We start from the raw sequence: 14,680 nt of genomic DNA, 5'->3' as shown, positions 1-14,680 counted from the left end.
TTATATTTTGGCTTAGGGCATTTTTTAGCTTCGGCTTAAAACACATTCTACCGACAAGGGGAGGGTGTAGTGTAGTCATTTTTAAAGTAGCTTTATGCGCGTTAGCTTAACGTATTAGGCCTCTGTGCACTTTGCCCTAGATGCATTTTATTCAACCTTGCACTGTTATTTTACAATAACCAGTTTCATGGTCTTGTTTTTATTTCATTCTATCACACTGTTTAGCTTACTTCAGTACAGAGTTCTCAAACAATACATTCTTGCTCGCTCTGTGCTTCAGTCAAGGATACAGTCTGGTACATTGCCGGTAAACGTGGTATAAGTTTAGTCTCTAGTGTTCGTAGAAAGTACACATCTTTACGTAGGGACATTTATTAGAACAAATGCGCGTTAGTTATAAAAACACTTTTTAGTACACGTTAGAGGGAGATTCCGACCAGGAACCCACAACTAGATGCTGACTGCCCCGTTGCAGATGCTGATGCAGATTGCAGGCCTTTGCTCAGTTATGAGGGGTGATGTCCTCCTGGAGGTACCTGGGGGGCTTAGAGCTTCACATGCTGTGCTCAGAATATAACTTAGAGAGAACATAATCTAGTTGCACTATGATAGCCTTATTCTTGTGGTTCACTCTCAACATTACTATTTTAATCCTACTGTATTGTGTAGTTCTGGTTATTGCAGCTCACGCTTTGTTATCTAAAATGCAGTTGTTTTATTAAACCAATCTTTAAAACTTAAACTGCCTTTGTCATTTCTATATGAGACCGTACTGTGTATGAGAGAACCGGTTGTGACCTGAGTGACCACGACTTCCCTGGGAAGTACCAAGATGTCATGCGCTCGGCTGCCCAATTGTCTCTTCCCTTCGGGAAAGATGAGGCACTGCTAGTCAGCCGGAGCAAAAACCGCATTTGGGGTGACAAGGGTCCTTCACCGTGGGTCAGACTTAGTCCCCCACACTGCGAACGATCATGCCGCCCAAAAATCCAGTAGTCTCATTAGGATAATGAGAGCCTATGCGACAGTAGCTACCTGTTTGTCAAAGTGTACCAAGCACAGTCTGCCTCCTTCACAGTTCAACCACTTCTGTCACTTTGGAATCCTCATGACAGAAAAATTCTGCAGTCTAACAGCAAGGAAATAGGCAAGCAAGCATAAAGAAAGAAAGGAGGAGCAGGTTCTAGAAACGGACTGAAAGAGAAATATCTCCAACACATCTACCAAATAAAAGTAATCTTCCCCCCAAGAGAGTATGGAATCTTCTACAACAAATCAACAAACACTGCCAAGCCAATAGATCTGGCCTCTGCTAACGATGTTGTTATGTTTTTTAATGTGTGCGTATGTCACAAAATAAAATTAAAAACATGTAGACACTTAAACATGTCTGTCAGACGCTCACAATAAAAAATGTATAATTAAAAAACATTCACTGAGGTGGCCACTATACTATGATGATTTGTTTAAATAACAAGCCTTTCAGTTGTCTTAAAGGCCAGACATAAAAACAGACAATTGTTTTTAGGACAATACAAACACTTTCTGAATAATATACAATGCATACATCTCAGTAGCTATGACAGTAACAAAAAGGGAACAGGGAAGAAAGAACCATGGAGTATGTCCTCCTATTCTCAATATCATCACAACGAATAGTCTAGACCAGTAGTTCTTAACCTCTGGTCCTGGGAGTTTATAAGCTGAGCTGCTGGGTGATGAAGATAACCAGTAACAAGAGCTGCAGCACCATGCGCTGCTACCCTGTAGACAGAAGATAAATGACAAGGTAAGACTCTTCAGCAAACTGACCGCAAGGCCATGATTACAAGGCATACAGTGAATGGTGATAATGCTGCTCTGTCCCCACCACAGGACCAACCCATTGTCAGTGTCATAACGCTGATCCAATGTCCAGTAAGTATCAACATCACAACATATCAGACTGTCTGCCTAACAGCTCAACCCCATCTGTCAATTTGGAACATTCATGACTGGGTAAGTCAACAGTCTAAGTGGAAGGAGGACAAGCAGGCAGAGTGAGAGAAAGAGGGGAGGAGGTTCTATAAGGGGGATGAAAGATAAATACCCACAATACAGGAGTCTGTCCCATACCTAGCTTTAATAAGTCAGCTCCAGTTCATATCTTACTTACAATTAGTTTTCACAATGCCACTCAAAGCTCTATAAGATGCTGCTCGCTAGTCCAATAAACACCGGAGGCCAAGAACAAATGCAACACATGGACAGTACTCGCCTTTAAGAGCATCTGTACGTTCAGCCCGAATAAGTCAAGGTGTATTTTCAGGGGCACACAATTTCAGGGCCAATTAAACTCTCAACAGCAAAAAGGTCGAGAATTCCTGATAATCAGTGCTTGATACACTATGGGCCCGAATTAGAGTTTGGTGAACGAGATACTTTGTTGAAAAAACTTAGTGAAGTACCCTGTACACCAAACCCTCAGTCCACAAGTCTCATTTAAAGTTTGGTGGACTTTAAGTCTTAAATCGACAGAGCCACTGTTAGCTCCGTTGACTGAAGACTTCCTCTGACGGCCCTGCAGAATACGGGCAGTCGGAGGAAGGACATTACAACACCCATCCTATTTAGGGTGGGCAGTTTAGCGGTACTATCTTTTTAATATGTCCTACAGCGCCAGAAAAAACTGGCGGTGAGGGGCAGAAAAATAAAAAATAATGACCTCATCCGCCCCCCCCACCCCCACACACACACGCACAAACACACACACTGGGAGCTTTCATTAGGTTTTTTTCTGAAATAAACAAGCTTTAGGGTTTTGATACAGAATAACAAACACTTCTGAAAGTGGAAAAGGTCGTCAGAACCAACAGTAGGCATTCACCAAACTTTTTATACACTTAAAGAAACCACTGTGACAGCAGTTCCTTTCAATGTACAGAGGTGACCGCAGGGCCAGCGGTGATCTGTAATTTCGTCCTCCACCACCCTCACAGGCAGAATACTGACAGTCAAGCATTAAATTAGACTCTATTCTGCACAGGAATTGAGCCTTGCCTAAGCTATAACTTAACTAAAGGGAGTTTTGTGGTGCAAGCACAGCACAATCACAGTTTAAATAAAGTATGATAGGGTGCTAAATAACATATTAATAATTTCATGATAGATATATATATGTATGTATACAATAGCATTAATCACAAAATAGAATGCATGCAAAAAAATAAACGTTGAGCACAAATAACTCCAAAAAGCGCAGAAATTAGTTTTCGGGTTTATTTTGGTGGCCTTAATTTAAAACAACAAAGGATAATGAAAAGATCATTAAAGGGTCAAGACAGTCTCCCAACGAGATCCAATCCAGATTTTCCTTCCTCTTACCTCCCACAACCCAGTCACAGGTAAAGTATAGCCCATTAGTCTTTTCACATCAAGTAAAAACTGCTAAAAAAAAAAAAAAACACAGGTCACAAAAAGGGATTCCGATCAATATTCCTACTTTCCATCTCCAGCCGTCAAAGCTGATTAGTATCTCAAAAAAGAACGCAAAATACAAAAGTGGAAAATCTGTATTTTCTCGGGCAAGGACAGTGTCAAAACTAGTGTGCAGCGGTCTTTATGTGAGTGCCTTCCGTTGTCTTCGGTGTTCCCCTCGTCCCTGCCCCCAAGGCGTTAGCGCATTCTCCGCGTATCCGTTTGGGAGTAAAAATTCTCCCCTGCACTTGTTTAAGCCACAACTATGAGTAAAAGCTCTGGCGGGGACTGTGTGTGTCTTCCTATCACTCCACTTAGAGCCATAGGTGTTTTCGGGTTCTTCTGACCTACGTTCTCTCGCTAGTGGCTCTCCCAGACTCTGGTCCTAGACCATTAGCCTCTCCAGTTCAATGCTGTTCCTCCTCCTGATCAACTCGCTTCCCACTGCACTGGGCGTCCTCCGCCATCCTTTGAGTCTTAGGCAGTTCCTGCCTGTCAAAGTCCAGCATCAACAACCTTTTCTCTTCCTCTCTCGTTCTTACTGGGAGGCTTAAAATGACGTTCTCCCTGCCCACAGACGTATTTTCCCAGGAGCTACCCAGTCCCATGTTGGCAGCCATATTAAAAGTATTTTGATTCTCTCTAACTTCCCCATCATTGAGATAATATATATATATATATATATATATATATATATATATATATATATATATATATATATATATATATATATCCATAAAAATCTAGCAAGTAATCACACAATGAGACAGAAATCTCACAACGAGAATGGCAATTTACTGGCAAAACCACTTGTTCTTTAATGCAGCAATGAAACCAGGATAAACACTCTATATTAGGACTGTAATGCTTTAATGTTGGCGAGGCTCTATTTAAAAAAAAAAAACATAGTAAGTTTTAAGGTAGCGAACAATCATCAAGGCAAGGCTTTAATTCAATATCTGTACCCACACCGTTAAAGTAACAATAGTAATATGTCATCAATTACCCAACATTAGAAGCTGTGTGGGGTACATAGTTCATTACAAGGAGAAATAAGTTGGCGAGGCTCCAATGTTCAAGAAGGGAGGTTAAAATATTTTACACTAACTAAAGCTCCTATCTGAGTGAATGGCAGCGTCATTAAACCCATCAACATAAGTAGGGGAACGTGAAAGGGTTCCCCACTCTCACTGCTTCAGCACATCATGGTTGATGAACCACTGGCCTCTGCTCTTAAACAGCGCCACACATAGTGAGAGCGGAGGTTCCTGGTTACAGATTCCTCTTATCAGTCTATGCAGATGGCCTCCTGCTCTGTCAGGGACCATGAAGTAAACCTCTCTTCAATTATTAGAGAAATTCTGAGATTTTGGGAACTGTTGGGACTAATAATAACTTGGGGGCAAGCCTGTTTGTTACCTTTCCACTGAGTCCACAGTGCACTAATGAATTCCCCCAAGATGGACACATAAACGTGTATGTTATTTGGCTATCGTTGTACACAGGGACCTTGTGGGGGTAATCGGATACAATTATGGTATGTCTAAAAATAAACTAACGGACATTATAAGTAAATGGATAAACCTTCCACTGTCCCTGGTCGGAAGGATTGCTATAATGAAAATAGTTCTTCTGCCCAAAATGTTGTATCTGTTACTGAATATACCCATTGTCCTCACCTGTAAATTATGTGTGGCCTGCACATGTGGTAGCTTGCATGGGCAGGAAAATAACCCAGAGTCAAATGGACTATCGTGGTGCTTGCAAATGAATAGGGCGGCCTAGCAGCTCCGGTCCTGGAGCTCTAATACTAGACAGCACAGACTCAGCGTGTACACTACTGCATTCACAGTCTGGTGCAGATGCTGCATCTTTCGATGGAACGAGATGCTAGTGTGCCCATATCACTGGTGGTGAAAGTTTTCAACCCTTCCCCCAATTATAAACAGACTCCTTGAACAGACTCACTTTGCTCGACAGTAAATGCATGGTACTGGCTGTTCAGGTGAAGCCAGATTGAATTACTGCATTCAGTAGTAGTGCAGGTGAATTGGTGTGGCTGGCTGCCTGTACTACTGGACAAGGGACTGCACAATTGGCTAGGGAAGCTAAATATTGAGTGCATAGACGACCTTTTCCAATACAACATATTTAGGACACTAGAACAGAATCGAAATGAAAGCCATGCCCTTACAGTAATAGATATATTACTAAATTATAGAATATGAGGCGCGTACCAGAAAACTAGATTTTCCTGACAAGCCAGCAGAACCCTTCATCTTGCTCACATATTTAATACAGAACACATACCTTAAGCAAATAATATCTAGGCTTGAAATGCTGGTATGGAACATCAGACCCCGACATATCACCAAAGCTTGTCAGAAATAGTAGAAGGATATTAACCGCAATACCCCCGATGAACAATTGACATTCTGCTATCAATAATGTATCCCTCAACATTAGACATCGACTCATACAATATAAATATATTGGAAGATTCTACTATATACCGACTATGCTGCATGGGCACGGCCTTAGAGAGGTTACTAGATGCCACAGATGTAGTGATGAAGGAGCAAATTGTATTCATTAAGTTTGGAGGTGTCCTGGCATACAATCTTACTGTCACAGTGTATTCCTCGAGCTAGGTAAAATTATAAATGCAGGTTGAGCCCAACCCCCCCTTTTTGGCATTATTGGGATAGGTGACAAAGATACAAGCACCAATCAGCAAGTATATGGCAATGCCAATGCTATTGTAAAAAAATTGCGATGAGGTTAGGAAAGGCCCCTTATCGATTGTAATTGACTTGATCCAGGACCTTAATTACTGGAACAACGCATCAGATAATTTTAGTATGCTTATGGCAACCAAGGCAAGATCCAAGGATATTTGGTCACCTTTGCAACCATACATTATACAACGCTTGCACGATAAAGATGATCCTGGGGATAGAAATGACAGAATTAGACAGATCATATAGTAAGTTGTAGGCAGAACCCTGATTATGATATGATATGATACACTTAGGTCATATGCCTCTTAATACGTTTATCTTCTGGCACCAATGGAAATAATCTATAAACTATGGCGCTACCATTGACGCATCCAACATTTTATGCCAGCCCGATTGTTGGAAAATCTGAAGCCCACACCTCTCGCCCCAAACACACCCAATTTTACTGACCAGGCTGCGCCCCTGAACTTCATACACTCCAATGCTCGTGATTAAAGAGGGATACTTTTCATTGAATATGTCCAAAATAGTTTTAGGTTGGCTTACTTTTGTTTAAACGTACGCCCCTTTCTTTATAATCTCTTTAACAATCAGAGCCAGACTGACCCCAAATCAGGTATAGAAATATTGTGAAAACAACCCCGCACCGCTGGAGGGAGGAAGTAGTTTGGTCGATAGAGAAGAAGGGTAAGGGGAGTTCCTGTCTGAGTTATGACAGCCCAACCAGCTTTGAAAGCAACCCGAAACCTGTAGTCCATCGGCAAAATGTCAAGCGTTATATAAAAAAAAAACAGTCGAGTCCTGCTTCCCAGGTTTCTAAATAACGACACGTCTGCTAATATACATGCAACTTTTTACCTCGATGCCTGCATATGGTAGGCATTCATTCCAAGTGAAAGCCATAAATCTGAATTAGCAAAGTTTTCGTGTTATCTAACATTTTGTAGTATAATTTCACGAATGCTGCTTTTTGCGTTGTTCATCTCAAAGGCTGCGTGACAATACTTCCTGGGATGGCATACTAATTAGTATTCACTACTCGAAATGTTGAAATCTTAAGCACCTTTTCCTGACTTTCATTACAATGCATGTTAACCCCCAACCTGCCCTCCTCACCTACATTTTTATTCCTGTCCCTGGTTCGTAGCCTAATCTCACTGCAGTCTTTAGCATAGTCTGGAGTGAGCAATGTAGCTAAATACCGAAATCAAAACATTTCTTTCTGCGTTATTCTTGCTGTTATTCACCTCTCAACCCTCCTGAATCAAGCGGGAGGTTTTGAACACTGAAATTACCGTCCGTCAGAAATATTCTAATCATCCATTTGTTGCCAATTTTGTTTCCACATCGCGGGAAGGCGAGAAGCGTCAACTAAAAAGATGACTTAAAATATATATATATATATCTATAAAAATAATTCAGGAAAACGGACAGTACTAGGATAGCTTTTTTGCGAAGTACCTACCAGTAAACCCTGCGATTGGTTGACCAAACCGACCCGCCCTAAAAAAAAAAAAAAAAAAAGACCGTCTCACTCATCTCCTAAGAAACGCTCTGCAGCGGATGTGACCATCTACTGCTCCGGAAGTTATCACCCAGCCGTATGTGAACCGGTGTCCATGGTTGTGCGGGCTGAATCCTTGTCATTGTAGCATGGTGGCCATACTCTGAGGAGCAAAAACCTGGACAGGCGAGACATAAAAGTCGGACTAAAGCCTTTAGCCTCACTGTTCCGCCGGCGATATATATATATATTTTTTTTTTCTAGGTGTCTTGTAAAATATATGCCTGTATGTGTAAACGTAGTTTTGATAAGTGTGTGTGTGTATATATACACATATATATACACACACTTAGCACATCTACATTCACATAATTAATCCTGGCTATGGCACTACCTCCACCCTGCACCCCCTTGCCCTTCTCCCCACTATCTTTGTGCCCGGAGCAGGCAGCAGATCTGCTCTGTGCCGGACAGAAACATAATAAATTACATACATTGTTTTAGACTTCAGATAGCCTCCAATCATACCTTTTAATTCTGAATTGCAGGATGACCTAATTGTCCCAAAACTATTGTGAGCACTGAGTTTATTACGAATAAATATTAATGTATTTTGAGTTAAGAGTTTGCATAGAAATGTGCTAACATAGAAAATAATGTGCGACTTGGACAATGTGCCCACCTGAGTGGCTGCTATTAATTACAAAGTGTTATTATTAATTGCATATTAATGTTAATTGAAGTGTTTGTATTAAGACAAATGTAGTAATGTGTTATACTAATGATTATGTGTTAAGTATCTTGCTTTATTAATGATTGTATGCCTTAAGTTAGCGAGGTCTGGGCCTATTTGCATAGTCTCATGTTAAGCTGCACTGTTTAAAATTTACTGGGAGAAATGTACGCTTGGAAAGATTAATACATGCATTTTTTTTAGCTGAGTTGACCAAACGTAGCAGATGTTTTATCTTTCTCATGAGAACTGCTTGTTAGATAGAATATCTTGTACTAGCAGAAGCAACAATGTATAATTTCACTGGCATGTGAACGATAGTTTAGTAAAATGTTAGATTTGAAGCTTTGTGTTTATTGGACTAATGGTAAACGTACGATTCTTTGACCAATGGCAACATGGGAAGTGTTTTAGGCGATTGTAACTTAATCCGATTGCACCAAGAGAAGACAGCCGATTACAGCCATTTTTTCCAGCCCATTAAGTTGTTTAAGGAGTTTGCGTTCTCCAAAGTGTGAGAGTAGGGAATTTGTAGAACTTCACATGTGTGTGGCGCTTTGTGCTAAAAAATTGTCCACGTAGTTGTTGGTCTACGGGCCATGCAAGATCTAAGACCCCAGAGTATTGAAAAGTGTATGAGACACTTGTTTTTTTGTTGTAATTTGTCTGTTTAGTAGGTCAATTGGGCGTGGTTGACAAACTCAAGAGTGCATGTCAAAGTGAGTTAAAGGTTTTTCAACCAAGATCTGGCGAGTCCTTTGTGCACGAGGACAGACCCACTGATCAGTTGAGAGTAAAATTTGCAGGTCAAATTTTGCTTGTGAATCAGGGAAACTGAGAAAGAAAGAGTAGCTGTCAGAGCGAAAGGCCGTCAGTGAAAAATCAGTAAGGTTTCTATAGCGTATGTGTTACCCTACCTGTAGTAAACAGCTAAATTTAGGTTTTGATTTTGTTTAGGGCTCGCAATGATTTTGCATTTCGTTTTATGTGAATCTGAATTGAGGAGGACAAGCCGAAAGACTTTGTCAGCTGCTGTACGTGTGAGTGTGACGTAATTGGAGCCGCACTGGGATAGGTTGGTTAGTGAGAAGGGTCGCATACGGATTGGTGGACAACCATTAAGCGTAATAGGCTGAGAAGGTTGACAAAAGGGATTTTGGGATTGAAAGTCACTTCCTGATTTGATTGAAAGTAGCGTAAATTACCCAAGATCAAATTCTTCAAAGCTTTAAAGAGTGCTCTAAGGGGAGATACCTTTATTTCAACTAGAATAAGGGAGATTACACCGCCAGAACGTACACCCTCCTATGTTGCATTTGAGGAGCAAGGCGCTGCGCCATGTCTTTGGCTGAAACAATGGTGGAAAGAGACAGAGAAGGATGGGAGTTTAGCATTTCCTACCCACAGAACATTTAATTTGAGGATTTTAGAGTATTTGAGGAGAGTACTGTATGATTTGACATCTCCTCTGAGAAAAGCACAATTTGAGGCATTAGCAATTCGGGAATTAGTAGCCAGACAACAAGAGCAGCTGAAATTTAAGAGGAGAAAGAGGAAAGCTGAGAAGACACTAGCGGAGGCTAGATGGGATAATGAACAGGTCCGTTAATTGATTTAAGTCCTTTCAGGACTTCCCCAAATCATGAGGCAGGATCATATATGGGGGGCGTAGCCGAGATTGCGGCCGGAGCGGACGCTTTGTAAAGAGCTCTGCTCGCGGCCCACCATATATTTGAAATGTATCCGGTCCTGCGGGTCCCGGCACCCGCTTCAATCACGCAGTGTCCCCCCCTGTGGCAGAGGGGGACCAGAAAACGTCCGGAATCAAGTGGATTGCCCCTGTGAGGGGACGGACTCCTCGACCGAAGCTGCGCATCGGTGCGCATGCCGCACGGCTCCCGGCGCAGCTACAAGACTCTGCTGTGCGAGGAGGGCGGTCACTGGAGCTGGCGTCAATAATCAGGTCGGCGGAGCCCTGCTCGGAACAGGAGGGCCCGGCTGAGACAGAAGTGGCCCCCACACACAAGTGTGGGGGGCCTGGAGCTGGCAATTGGAGCTGGGGCTGGCCGGCCTAGGGGAGTGTGTGTTGGCGCGCATCAACGGCAGGGCGCGCCACGGGCGCGCTGAACATCAGCCTCCTGAGGAACGGCTACGGGACGGCCGTGGCACCGTACATCAGGATTTGGGGTCTGCAGTGTGCCCGCTCGAAACATAATAGACTGCAGGGCAGAACAGATCCCTCGGTGCATGGCTGGAGCACTAATTCAATCAGTAATTGGGCGGCCCTCCCTCGAGGCTTTGGCTGTGTGCCCCCCCAACCAGAAATACAGGAGCAATACTGCATCGGGTGAATGGATCTAACCCCCACGCCTTTTTCTTCTTTCCTCTGCCTTGATACTGGCCCGCAGCGCTGGATGGATGGCCTACGGCCATATATATGAATACCGCACTGGAGCAGAGTACAGACAATCACTGAGACTCTGCCTGTGCGGCATGGCGACCGGCTGTGTGCATAATCATCATTTCTCCACTTCCAGGTCAATCAATCAATCAATTAATAAAATTTCTTAAGCGCACTACTCACCCGGGGAGAGGTTACTGCTCGAAAAGCCATGTCTTGAGGTGCTTTCTGAAGGTTAGGAGGTCCTGGGTCTTGCGTAGATTGGTGGGGAGGGAGTTCTAGGTTTTGGCGGCGAGGTGGGAGAAGGATCTGCCGCCGGAGGTGGTGCGTTGGATGCGGGGGACTGTAGCGAGGGCGAGGTCGGCGGAGCCCAGCTGTCGAGTTGGTTTGTGGAAGTTGATTCGTTCGTTGAGGTAGGCCGGTCTGATGTCGTGGAGGGCTTTGTGAGCGTGGACAAGTATTTTGGAAATGATCCTTTTGTTGATGGGCAGCCAGTGTAGGGATCTGAGGTGGGCGGAGAGGTGTTCGTGGCGAGGGAGGTTGAGGATGAGACATGCGGCTGCGTTCTGTATTTGCTGGAGTTTTCTCTGAAGCTTGGCTGTGGTCTCTGCGGGATATGCTGTTGGACCTTTTACTGGCGAGGCCAATAACCTGCTAGAGCGGTCCCACTCAGAGTGCAACCAAGCAATGTGACGGCGGTAATCAACTGCCTCAGTCGGCAGTCAATCTCGGCCCAATTCCCTTTCAACCCAACCAATTTCCCCCGGTCCACCGCGCCACCCCACGTTCCCCCTCACGCAGACCCACTTCGATTTTTGGTAAATGGCGTGTTATGGTGCGGTGCACCCCGCTGCCATTGACACACACAAACCCCTTACCACCACCTTGTGACCATCCTACTCAATTGCCCGCGAGGACGCTGTCTTGACATTCAGAGTAAAGTAGGAATCTATATGCTCCGCTAGCTCTGCACTGAAAGGGGGGTCAAGTAATAGGTCGGTTGTAGGCCCCAGGTGGGGATGCGTGTGGGCGCTTTGCCCCACTGAAAAGCGGCGTATCGGGGGCAGTGGTCGGATAAAGTTTTGGCTAGATATGAATCCCCAGTGAAGTTATGAGTCAGCTCGTGAGAGCTGAGCAGTAAATCTATGCGGGTGTGAAGGCAGTGGACCGGAGAGAAGAAGGAGTATTCCCTATCCAGGGGGTATAATCCCCTCCTTACATCATTGAGTCTCCTCTGCAGCATCCAAGACTGCAATGCCTGAGAGAGTCTTCTGCTGGGGGCACCTGTGAGTGGCGGATGAGATCTGTTCATATCCACGTCAAGGACACAGTTAAAGTCTCCGCCCCAGATGCTGGGGAGCGAGGGGTCTCATACTACTTGTGCGGAGGTGGATGACAGGAAGTCTCCCTATCTAGTGTTAGGTGCATAAAGTCCCGTTATAACTAGTTGTCTCCCGTCCAATGCTCCCTCTAAGTGAACATATCTACCCTCTCCATCTATTTGATTGTGCGTTACTGTATAAGGGACCCCGGGGGCAATCCATATCAGCACCCCCCTCGCGAATGCCGATGTCTTAGTGCCATATACCGATCCAGACCACTTCCTGCTGAGATTGCCCAGGTCTTGGGCTGTGAGATGTGTCTCCTGAAGAATAGCTATATGTATCTTATGGCGTCACCCGGCCGTCTGCCCGCCCCGCCCACCCCTCACCCACCCCCCACCAACCCCCCACCCCCGCCACCCTGCGAGCATGAAGGAATTTGTGAGTAGAAACGAATAAGAAAAGGAAAAAAACGTACAAAACCCAAAACAACAATTAACGTCTTAGCACAACCGGTGCAGACAGGGGCACTTGTCCGAGCTAGTTCCTTTCGGAATCCCGTACAGGTACAGGGGGTGCAGCTGAAGAAAAGGTGCAAATCACCACTCGCAGCCCTCTGCAGATAATCTGTCTTCCTGCACGGTCCCGGGCGCTTCCCCACTAGCATGTTAACACACAGTTAGAAATCAATAAGACCTTTAGACAATATTATAGCACTCTGTACATGACACGTCCCCCACCATCCCCAGGGCGGTTGGAGAACTTTTTCAAGGTGCTTCAATTAACCCGCCTAACTGCTCCACAGTTGCTAGAACTGGAGAAACCTATAGAAATGGAAGAGATTCAACAAGCTCTGCGCCAACTAGCCCACAATAAAGCTCCCGGAAGTGATGGCTTGCCAGCCGAGTACTATCAGGCTTTCTCTGCACAGGCGCTTAAAACATATTTGGAAATGTTGACGGAGGTGTTCGGTGTGCGTCGGCTCCCAGAGTCACAGTGTAAGGTGGTGATAGTGGTCCTCCATAAGAGGGGCAGCGATCCCCTGGACGTTCGGTCATATCACCCCTTATCGCTGCTGAACTCAGATTGTATATTACTGGGGAAAGTGTTAGCAAATCGCCTTATTCCGCTAATGCCATCTCTGGTCCACTCGGATCAATCTGGCCTTATACCTGGCCGCAACACCTTCATTAATATTCAATGCCTGCTGAAGCTTATGGCGGAGACTCCGGATCCAGACTTCGTACGAATAGCGGTTTCCCTGGACATAGAAAAAGCATCCGACACTCTAGGCTGGCCATTCTTAATGGAAGCATTGAGGCGCATGGGTTTCAGCAAAACATTTATGCATTGGATACCTGTATTGACATTGGCAGGGGCACGAGACAGGGTTGTCCTTTATTGCCGATCTTGTGCGCATTGGCAATTGAGCCATTAGCTGCGCAGCTACGGAGCATGGCTCCACACTGGGGCATTCTGGATGGAGACAAATATCGGATCGCCTCCTTATATGCAGATGACGCATTGATATATTTGCGCAATCACTCGACTCCCTCCCCGATTTACTGACTTCGCTGGACTCATTTGGAGACCTTTATGGTCTGCGAGTGAATTGGTCGAAGTCCTGTCTGTTTCCGATGCGCTTGGTACCGGAGTCTCAGCGAGCTATGGCCTCATCTTATGCCTTACCATGGTGCTACGCCACTTTCAGAAATTTTGGGATAATTATATATTATGACACCACAGATCATAGGGAGGGGAGTCTGGGTCGAGCGATCAGGTATATTAGAGGCTCCTTACCCTTCTGGTGCTCCCTTCCGCTGTTTCCCCTGGGAGAGTGGCGATTGCACAGATGATTCTTCTCCCACGGTTACTGTACTATTTCTCCGCCCTGCCACTGACACTCTCTTTGGGACTCTGTCCAGCTTGCTGACCGACCTGGTGTGGGGCAGTGGGCGCCGACGGGTGGCCCTGACCAAGATTTAATTACCACTGGCGCAGAGAGGACTGGGTGCCCCGCAGTACGAACTATATTATTCCGCGGCACAGATACATTGGATTATGCGCTGGCTGCGGGATCCCCTCAGCTCGGAAGGTCGGATGGTGAATGCATTCTTGGGCCATTCAAATGTGCTACGATGGCTTTTCGATCAGGATGGTCTACCGCGCCTGCGTAATACCCTGTTGAATGCGGATGGATGGGCTGGCACCGGTATGTAATGGGAGGGAAGCGGCCTCCACCCTATTCACCCAAGATCTCCCTGCTTGCCATCCGGGACATAGGGAGGGTAGCTGGACAACACAGATTGGCTGACTGGCCCAAGAAAGGTATACAGACAATAGGAGACATTCGGGGTCATTCCAACCCTGGCGGTCGGTGTTAAAGCGGCGGCCAACCCGCAAACAGGCAGGCGGCCAAAAAAATGGAATTCCGACCCTGGCGGGAACCGCCAACACAGCCCGCCACTTTAACACTCCGACCGCCACGGCGGTACAGACAAGCAGCGCGGCGGTCACCGCCAA

The 14,680-nt window shown here is 45.1% G+C and overlaps 1 protein-coding gene across 5 annotated transcripts in view; it reads right to left on the bottom strand.

The window, feature by feature from the left end:
- The window catches only part of ATG10 (autophagy related 10), a 718,554-nt gene that overhangs the window by 573,685 nt on the left and 130,189 nt on the right, over positions 1 to 14,680 (bottom strand). The window contains exon 1 of one of the 5 annotated variants that reach the window (XM_069224700.1): positions 7,663 to 7,695. The exons of 1 other annotated variant lie outside the window; for it this stretch is intronic. The gene's annotated coding sequence lies outside the window, so the exon portion shown is untranslated. Of the gene's footprint in view, positions 1 to 7,444; positions 7,550 to 7,662; positions 7,696 to 14,680 lie in introns of those variants that run through there. 3 more of the 5 variants (XM_069224710.1, XM_069224691.1, XM_069224681.1) reach the window with 3 other exon arrangements.

Source organism: Pleurodeles waltl, chromosome 1_1, assembly GCF_031143425.1.
Source record: "Pleurodeles waltl isolate 20211129_DDA chromosome 1_1, aPleWal1.hap1.20221129, whole genome shotgun sequence".
Taxonomy (NCBI): Eukaryota; Metazoa; Chordata; class Amphibia; order Caudata; family Salamandridae; genus Pleurodeles; species Pleurodeles waltl.
Note: the sequence above shows the minus strand (reverse complement) of the source record. Positions and strands in the feature narration are given on the sequence as shown.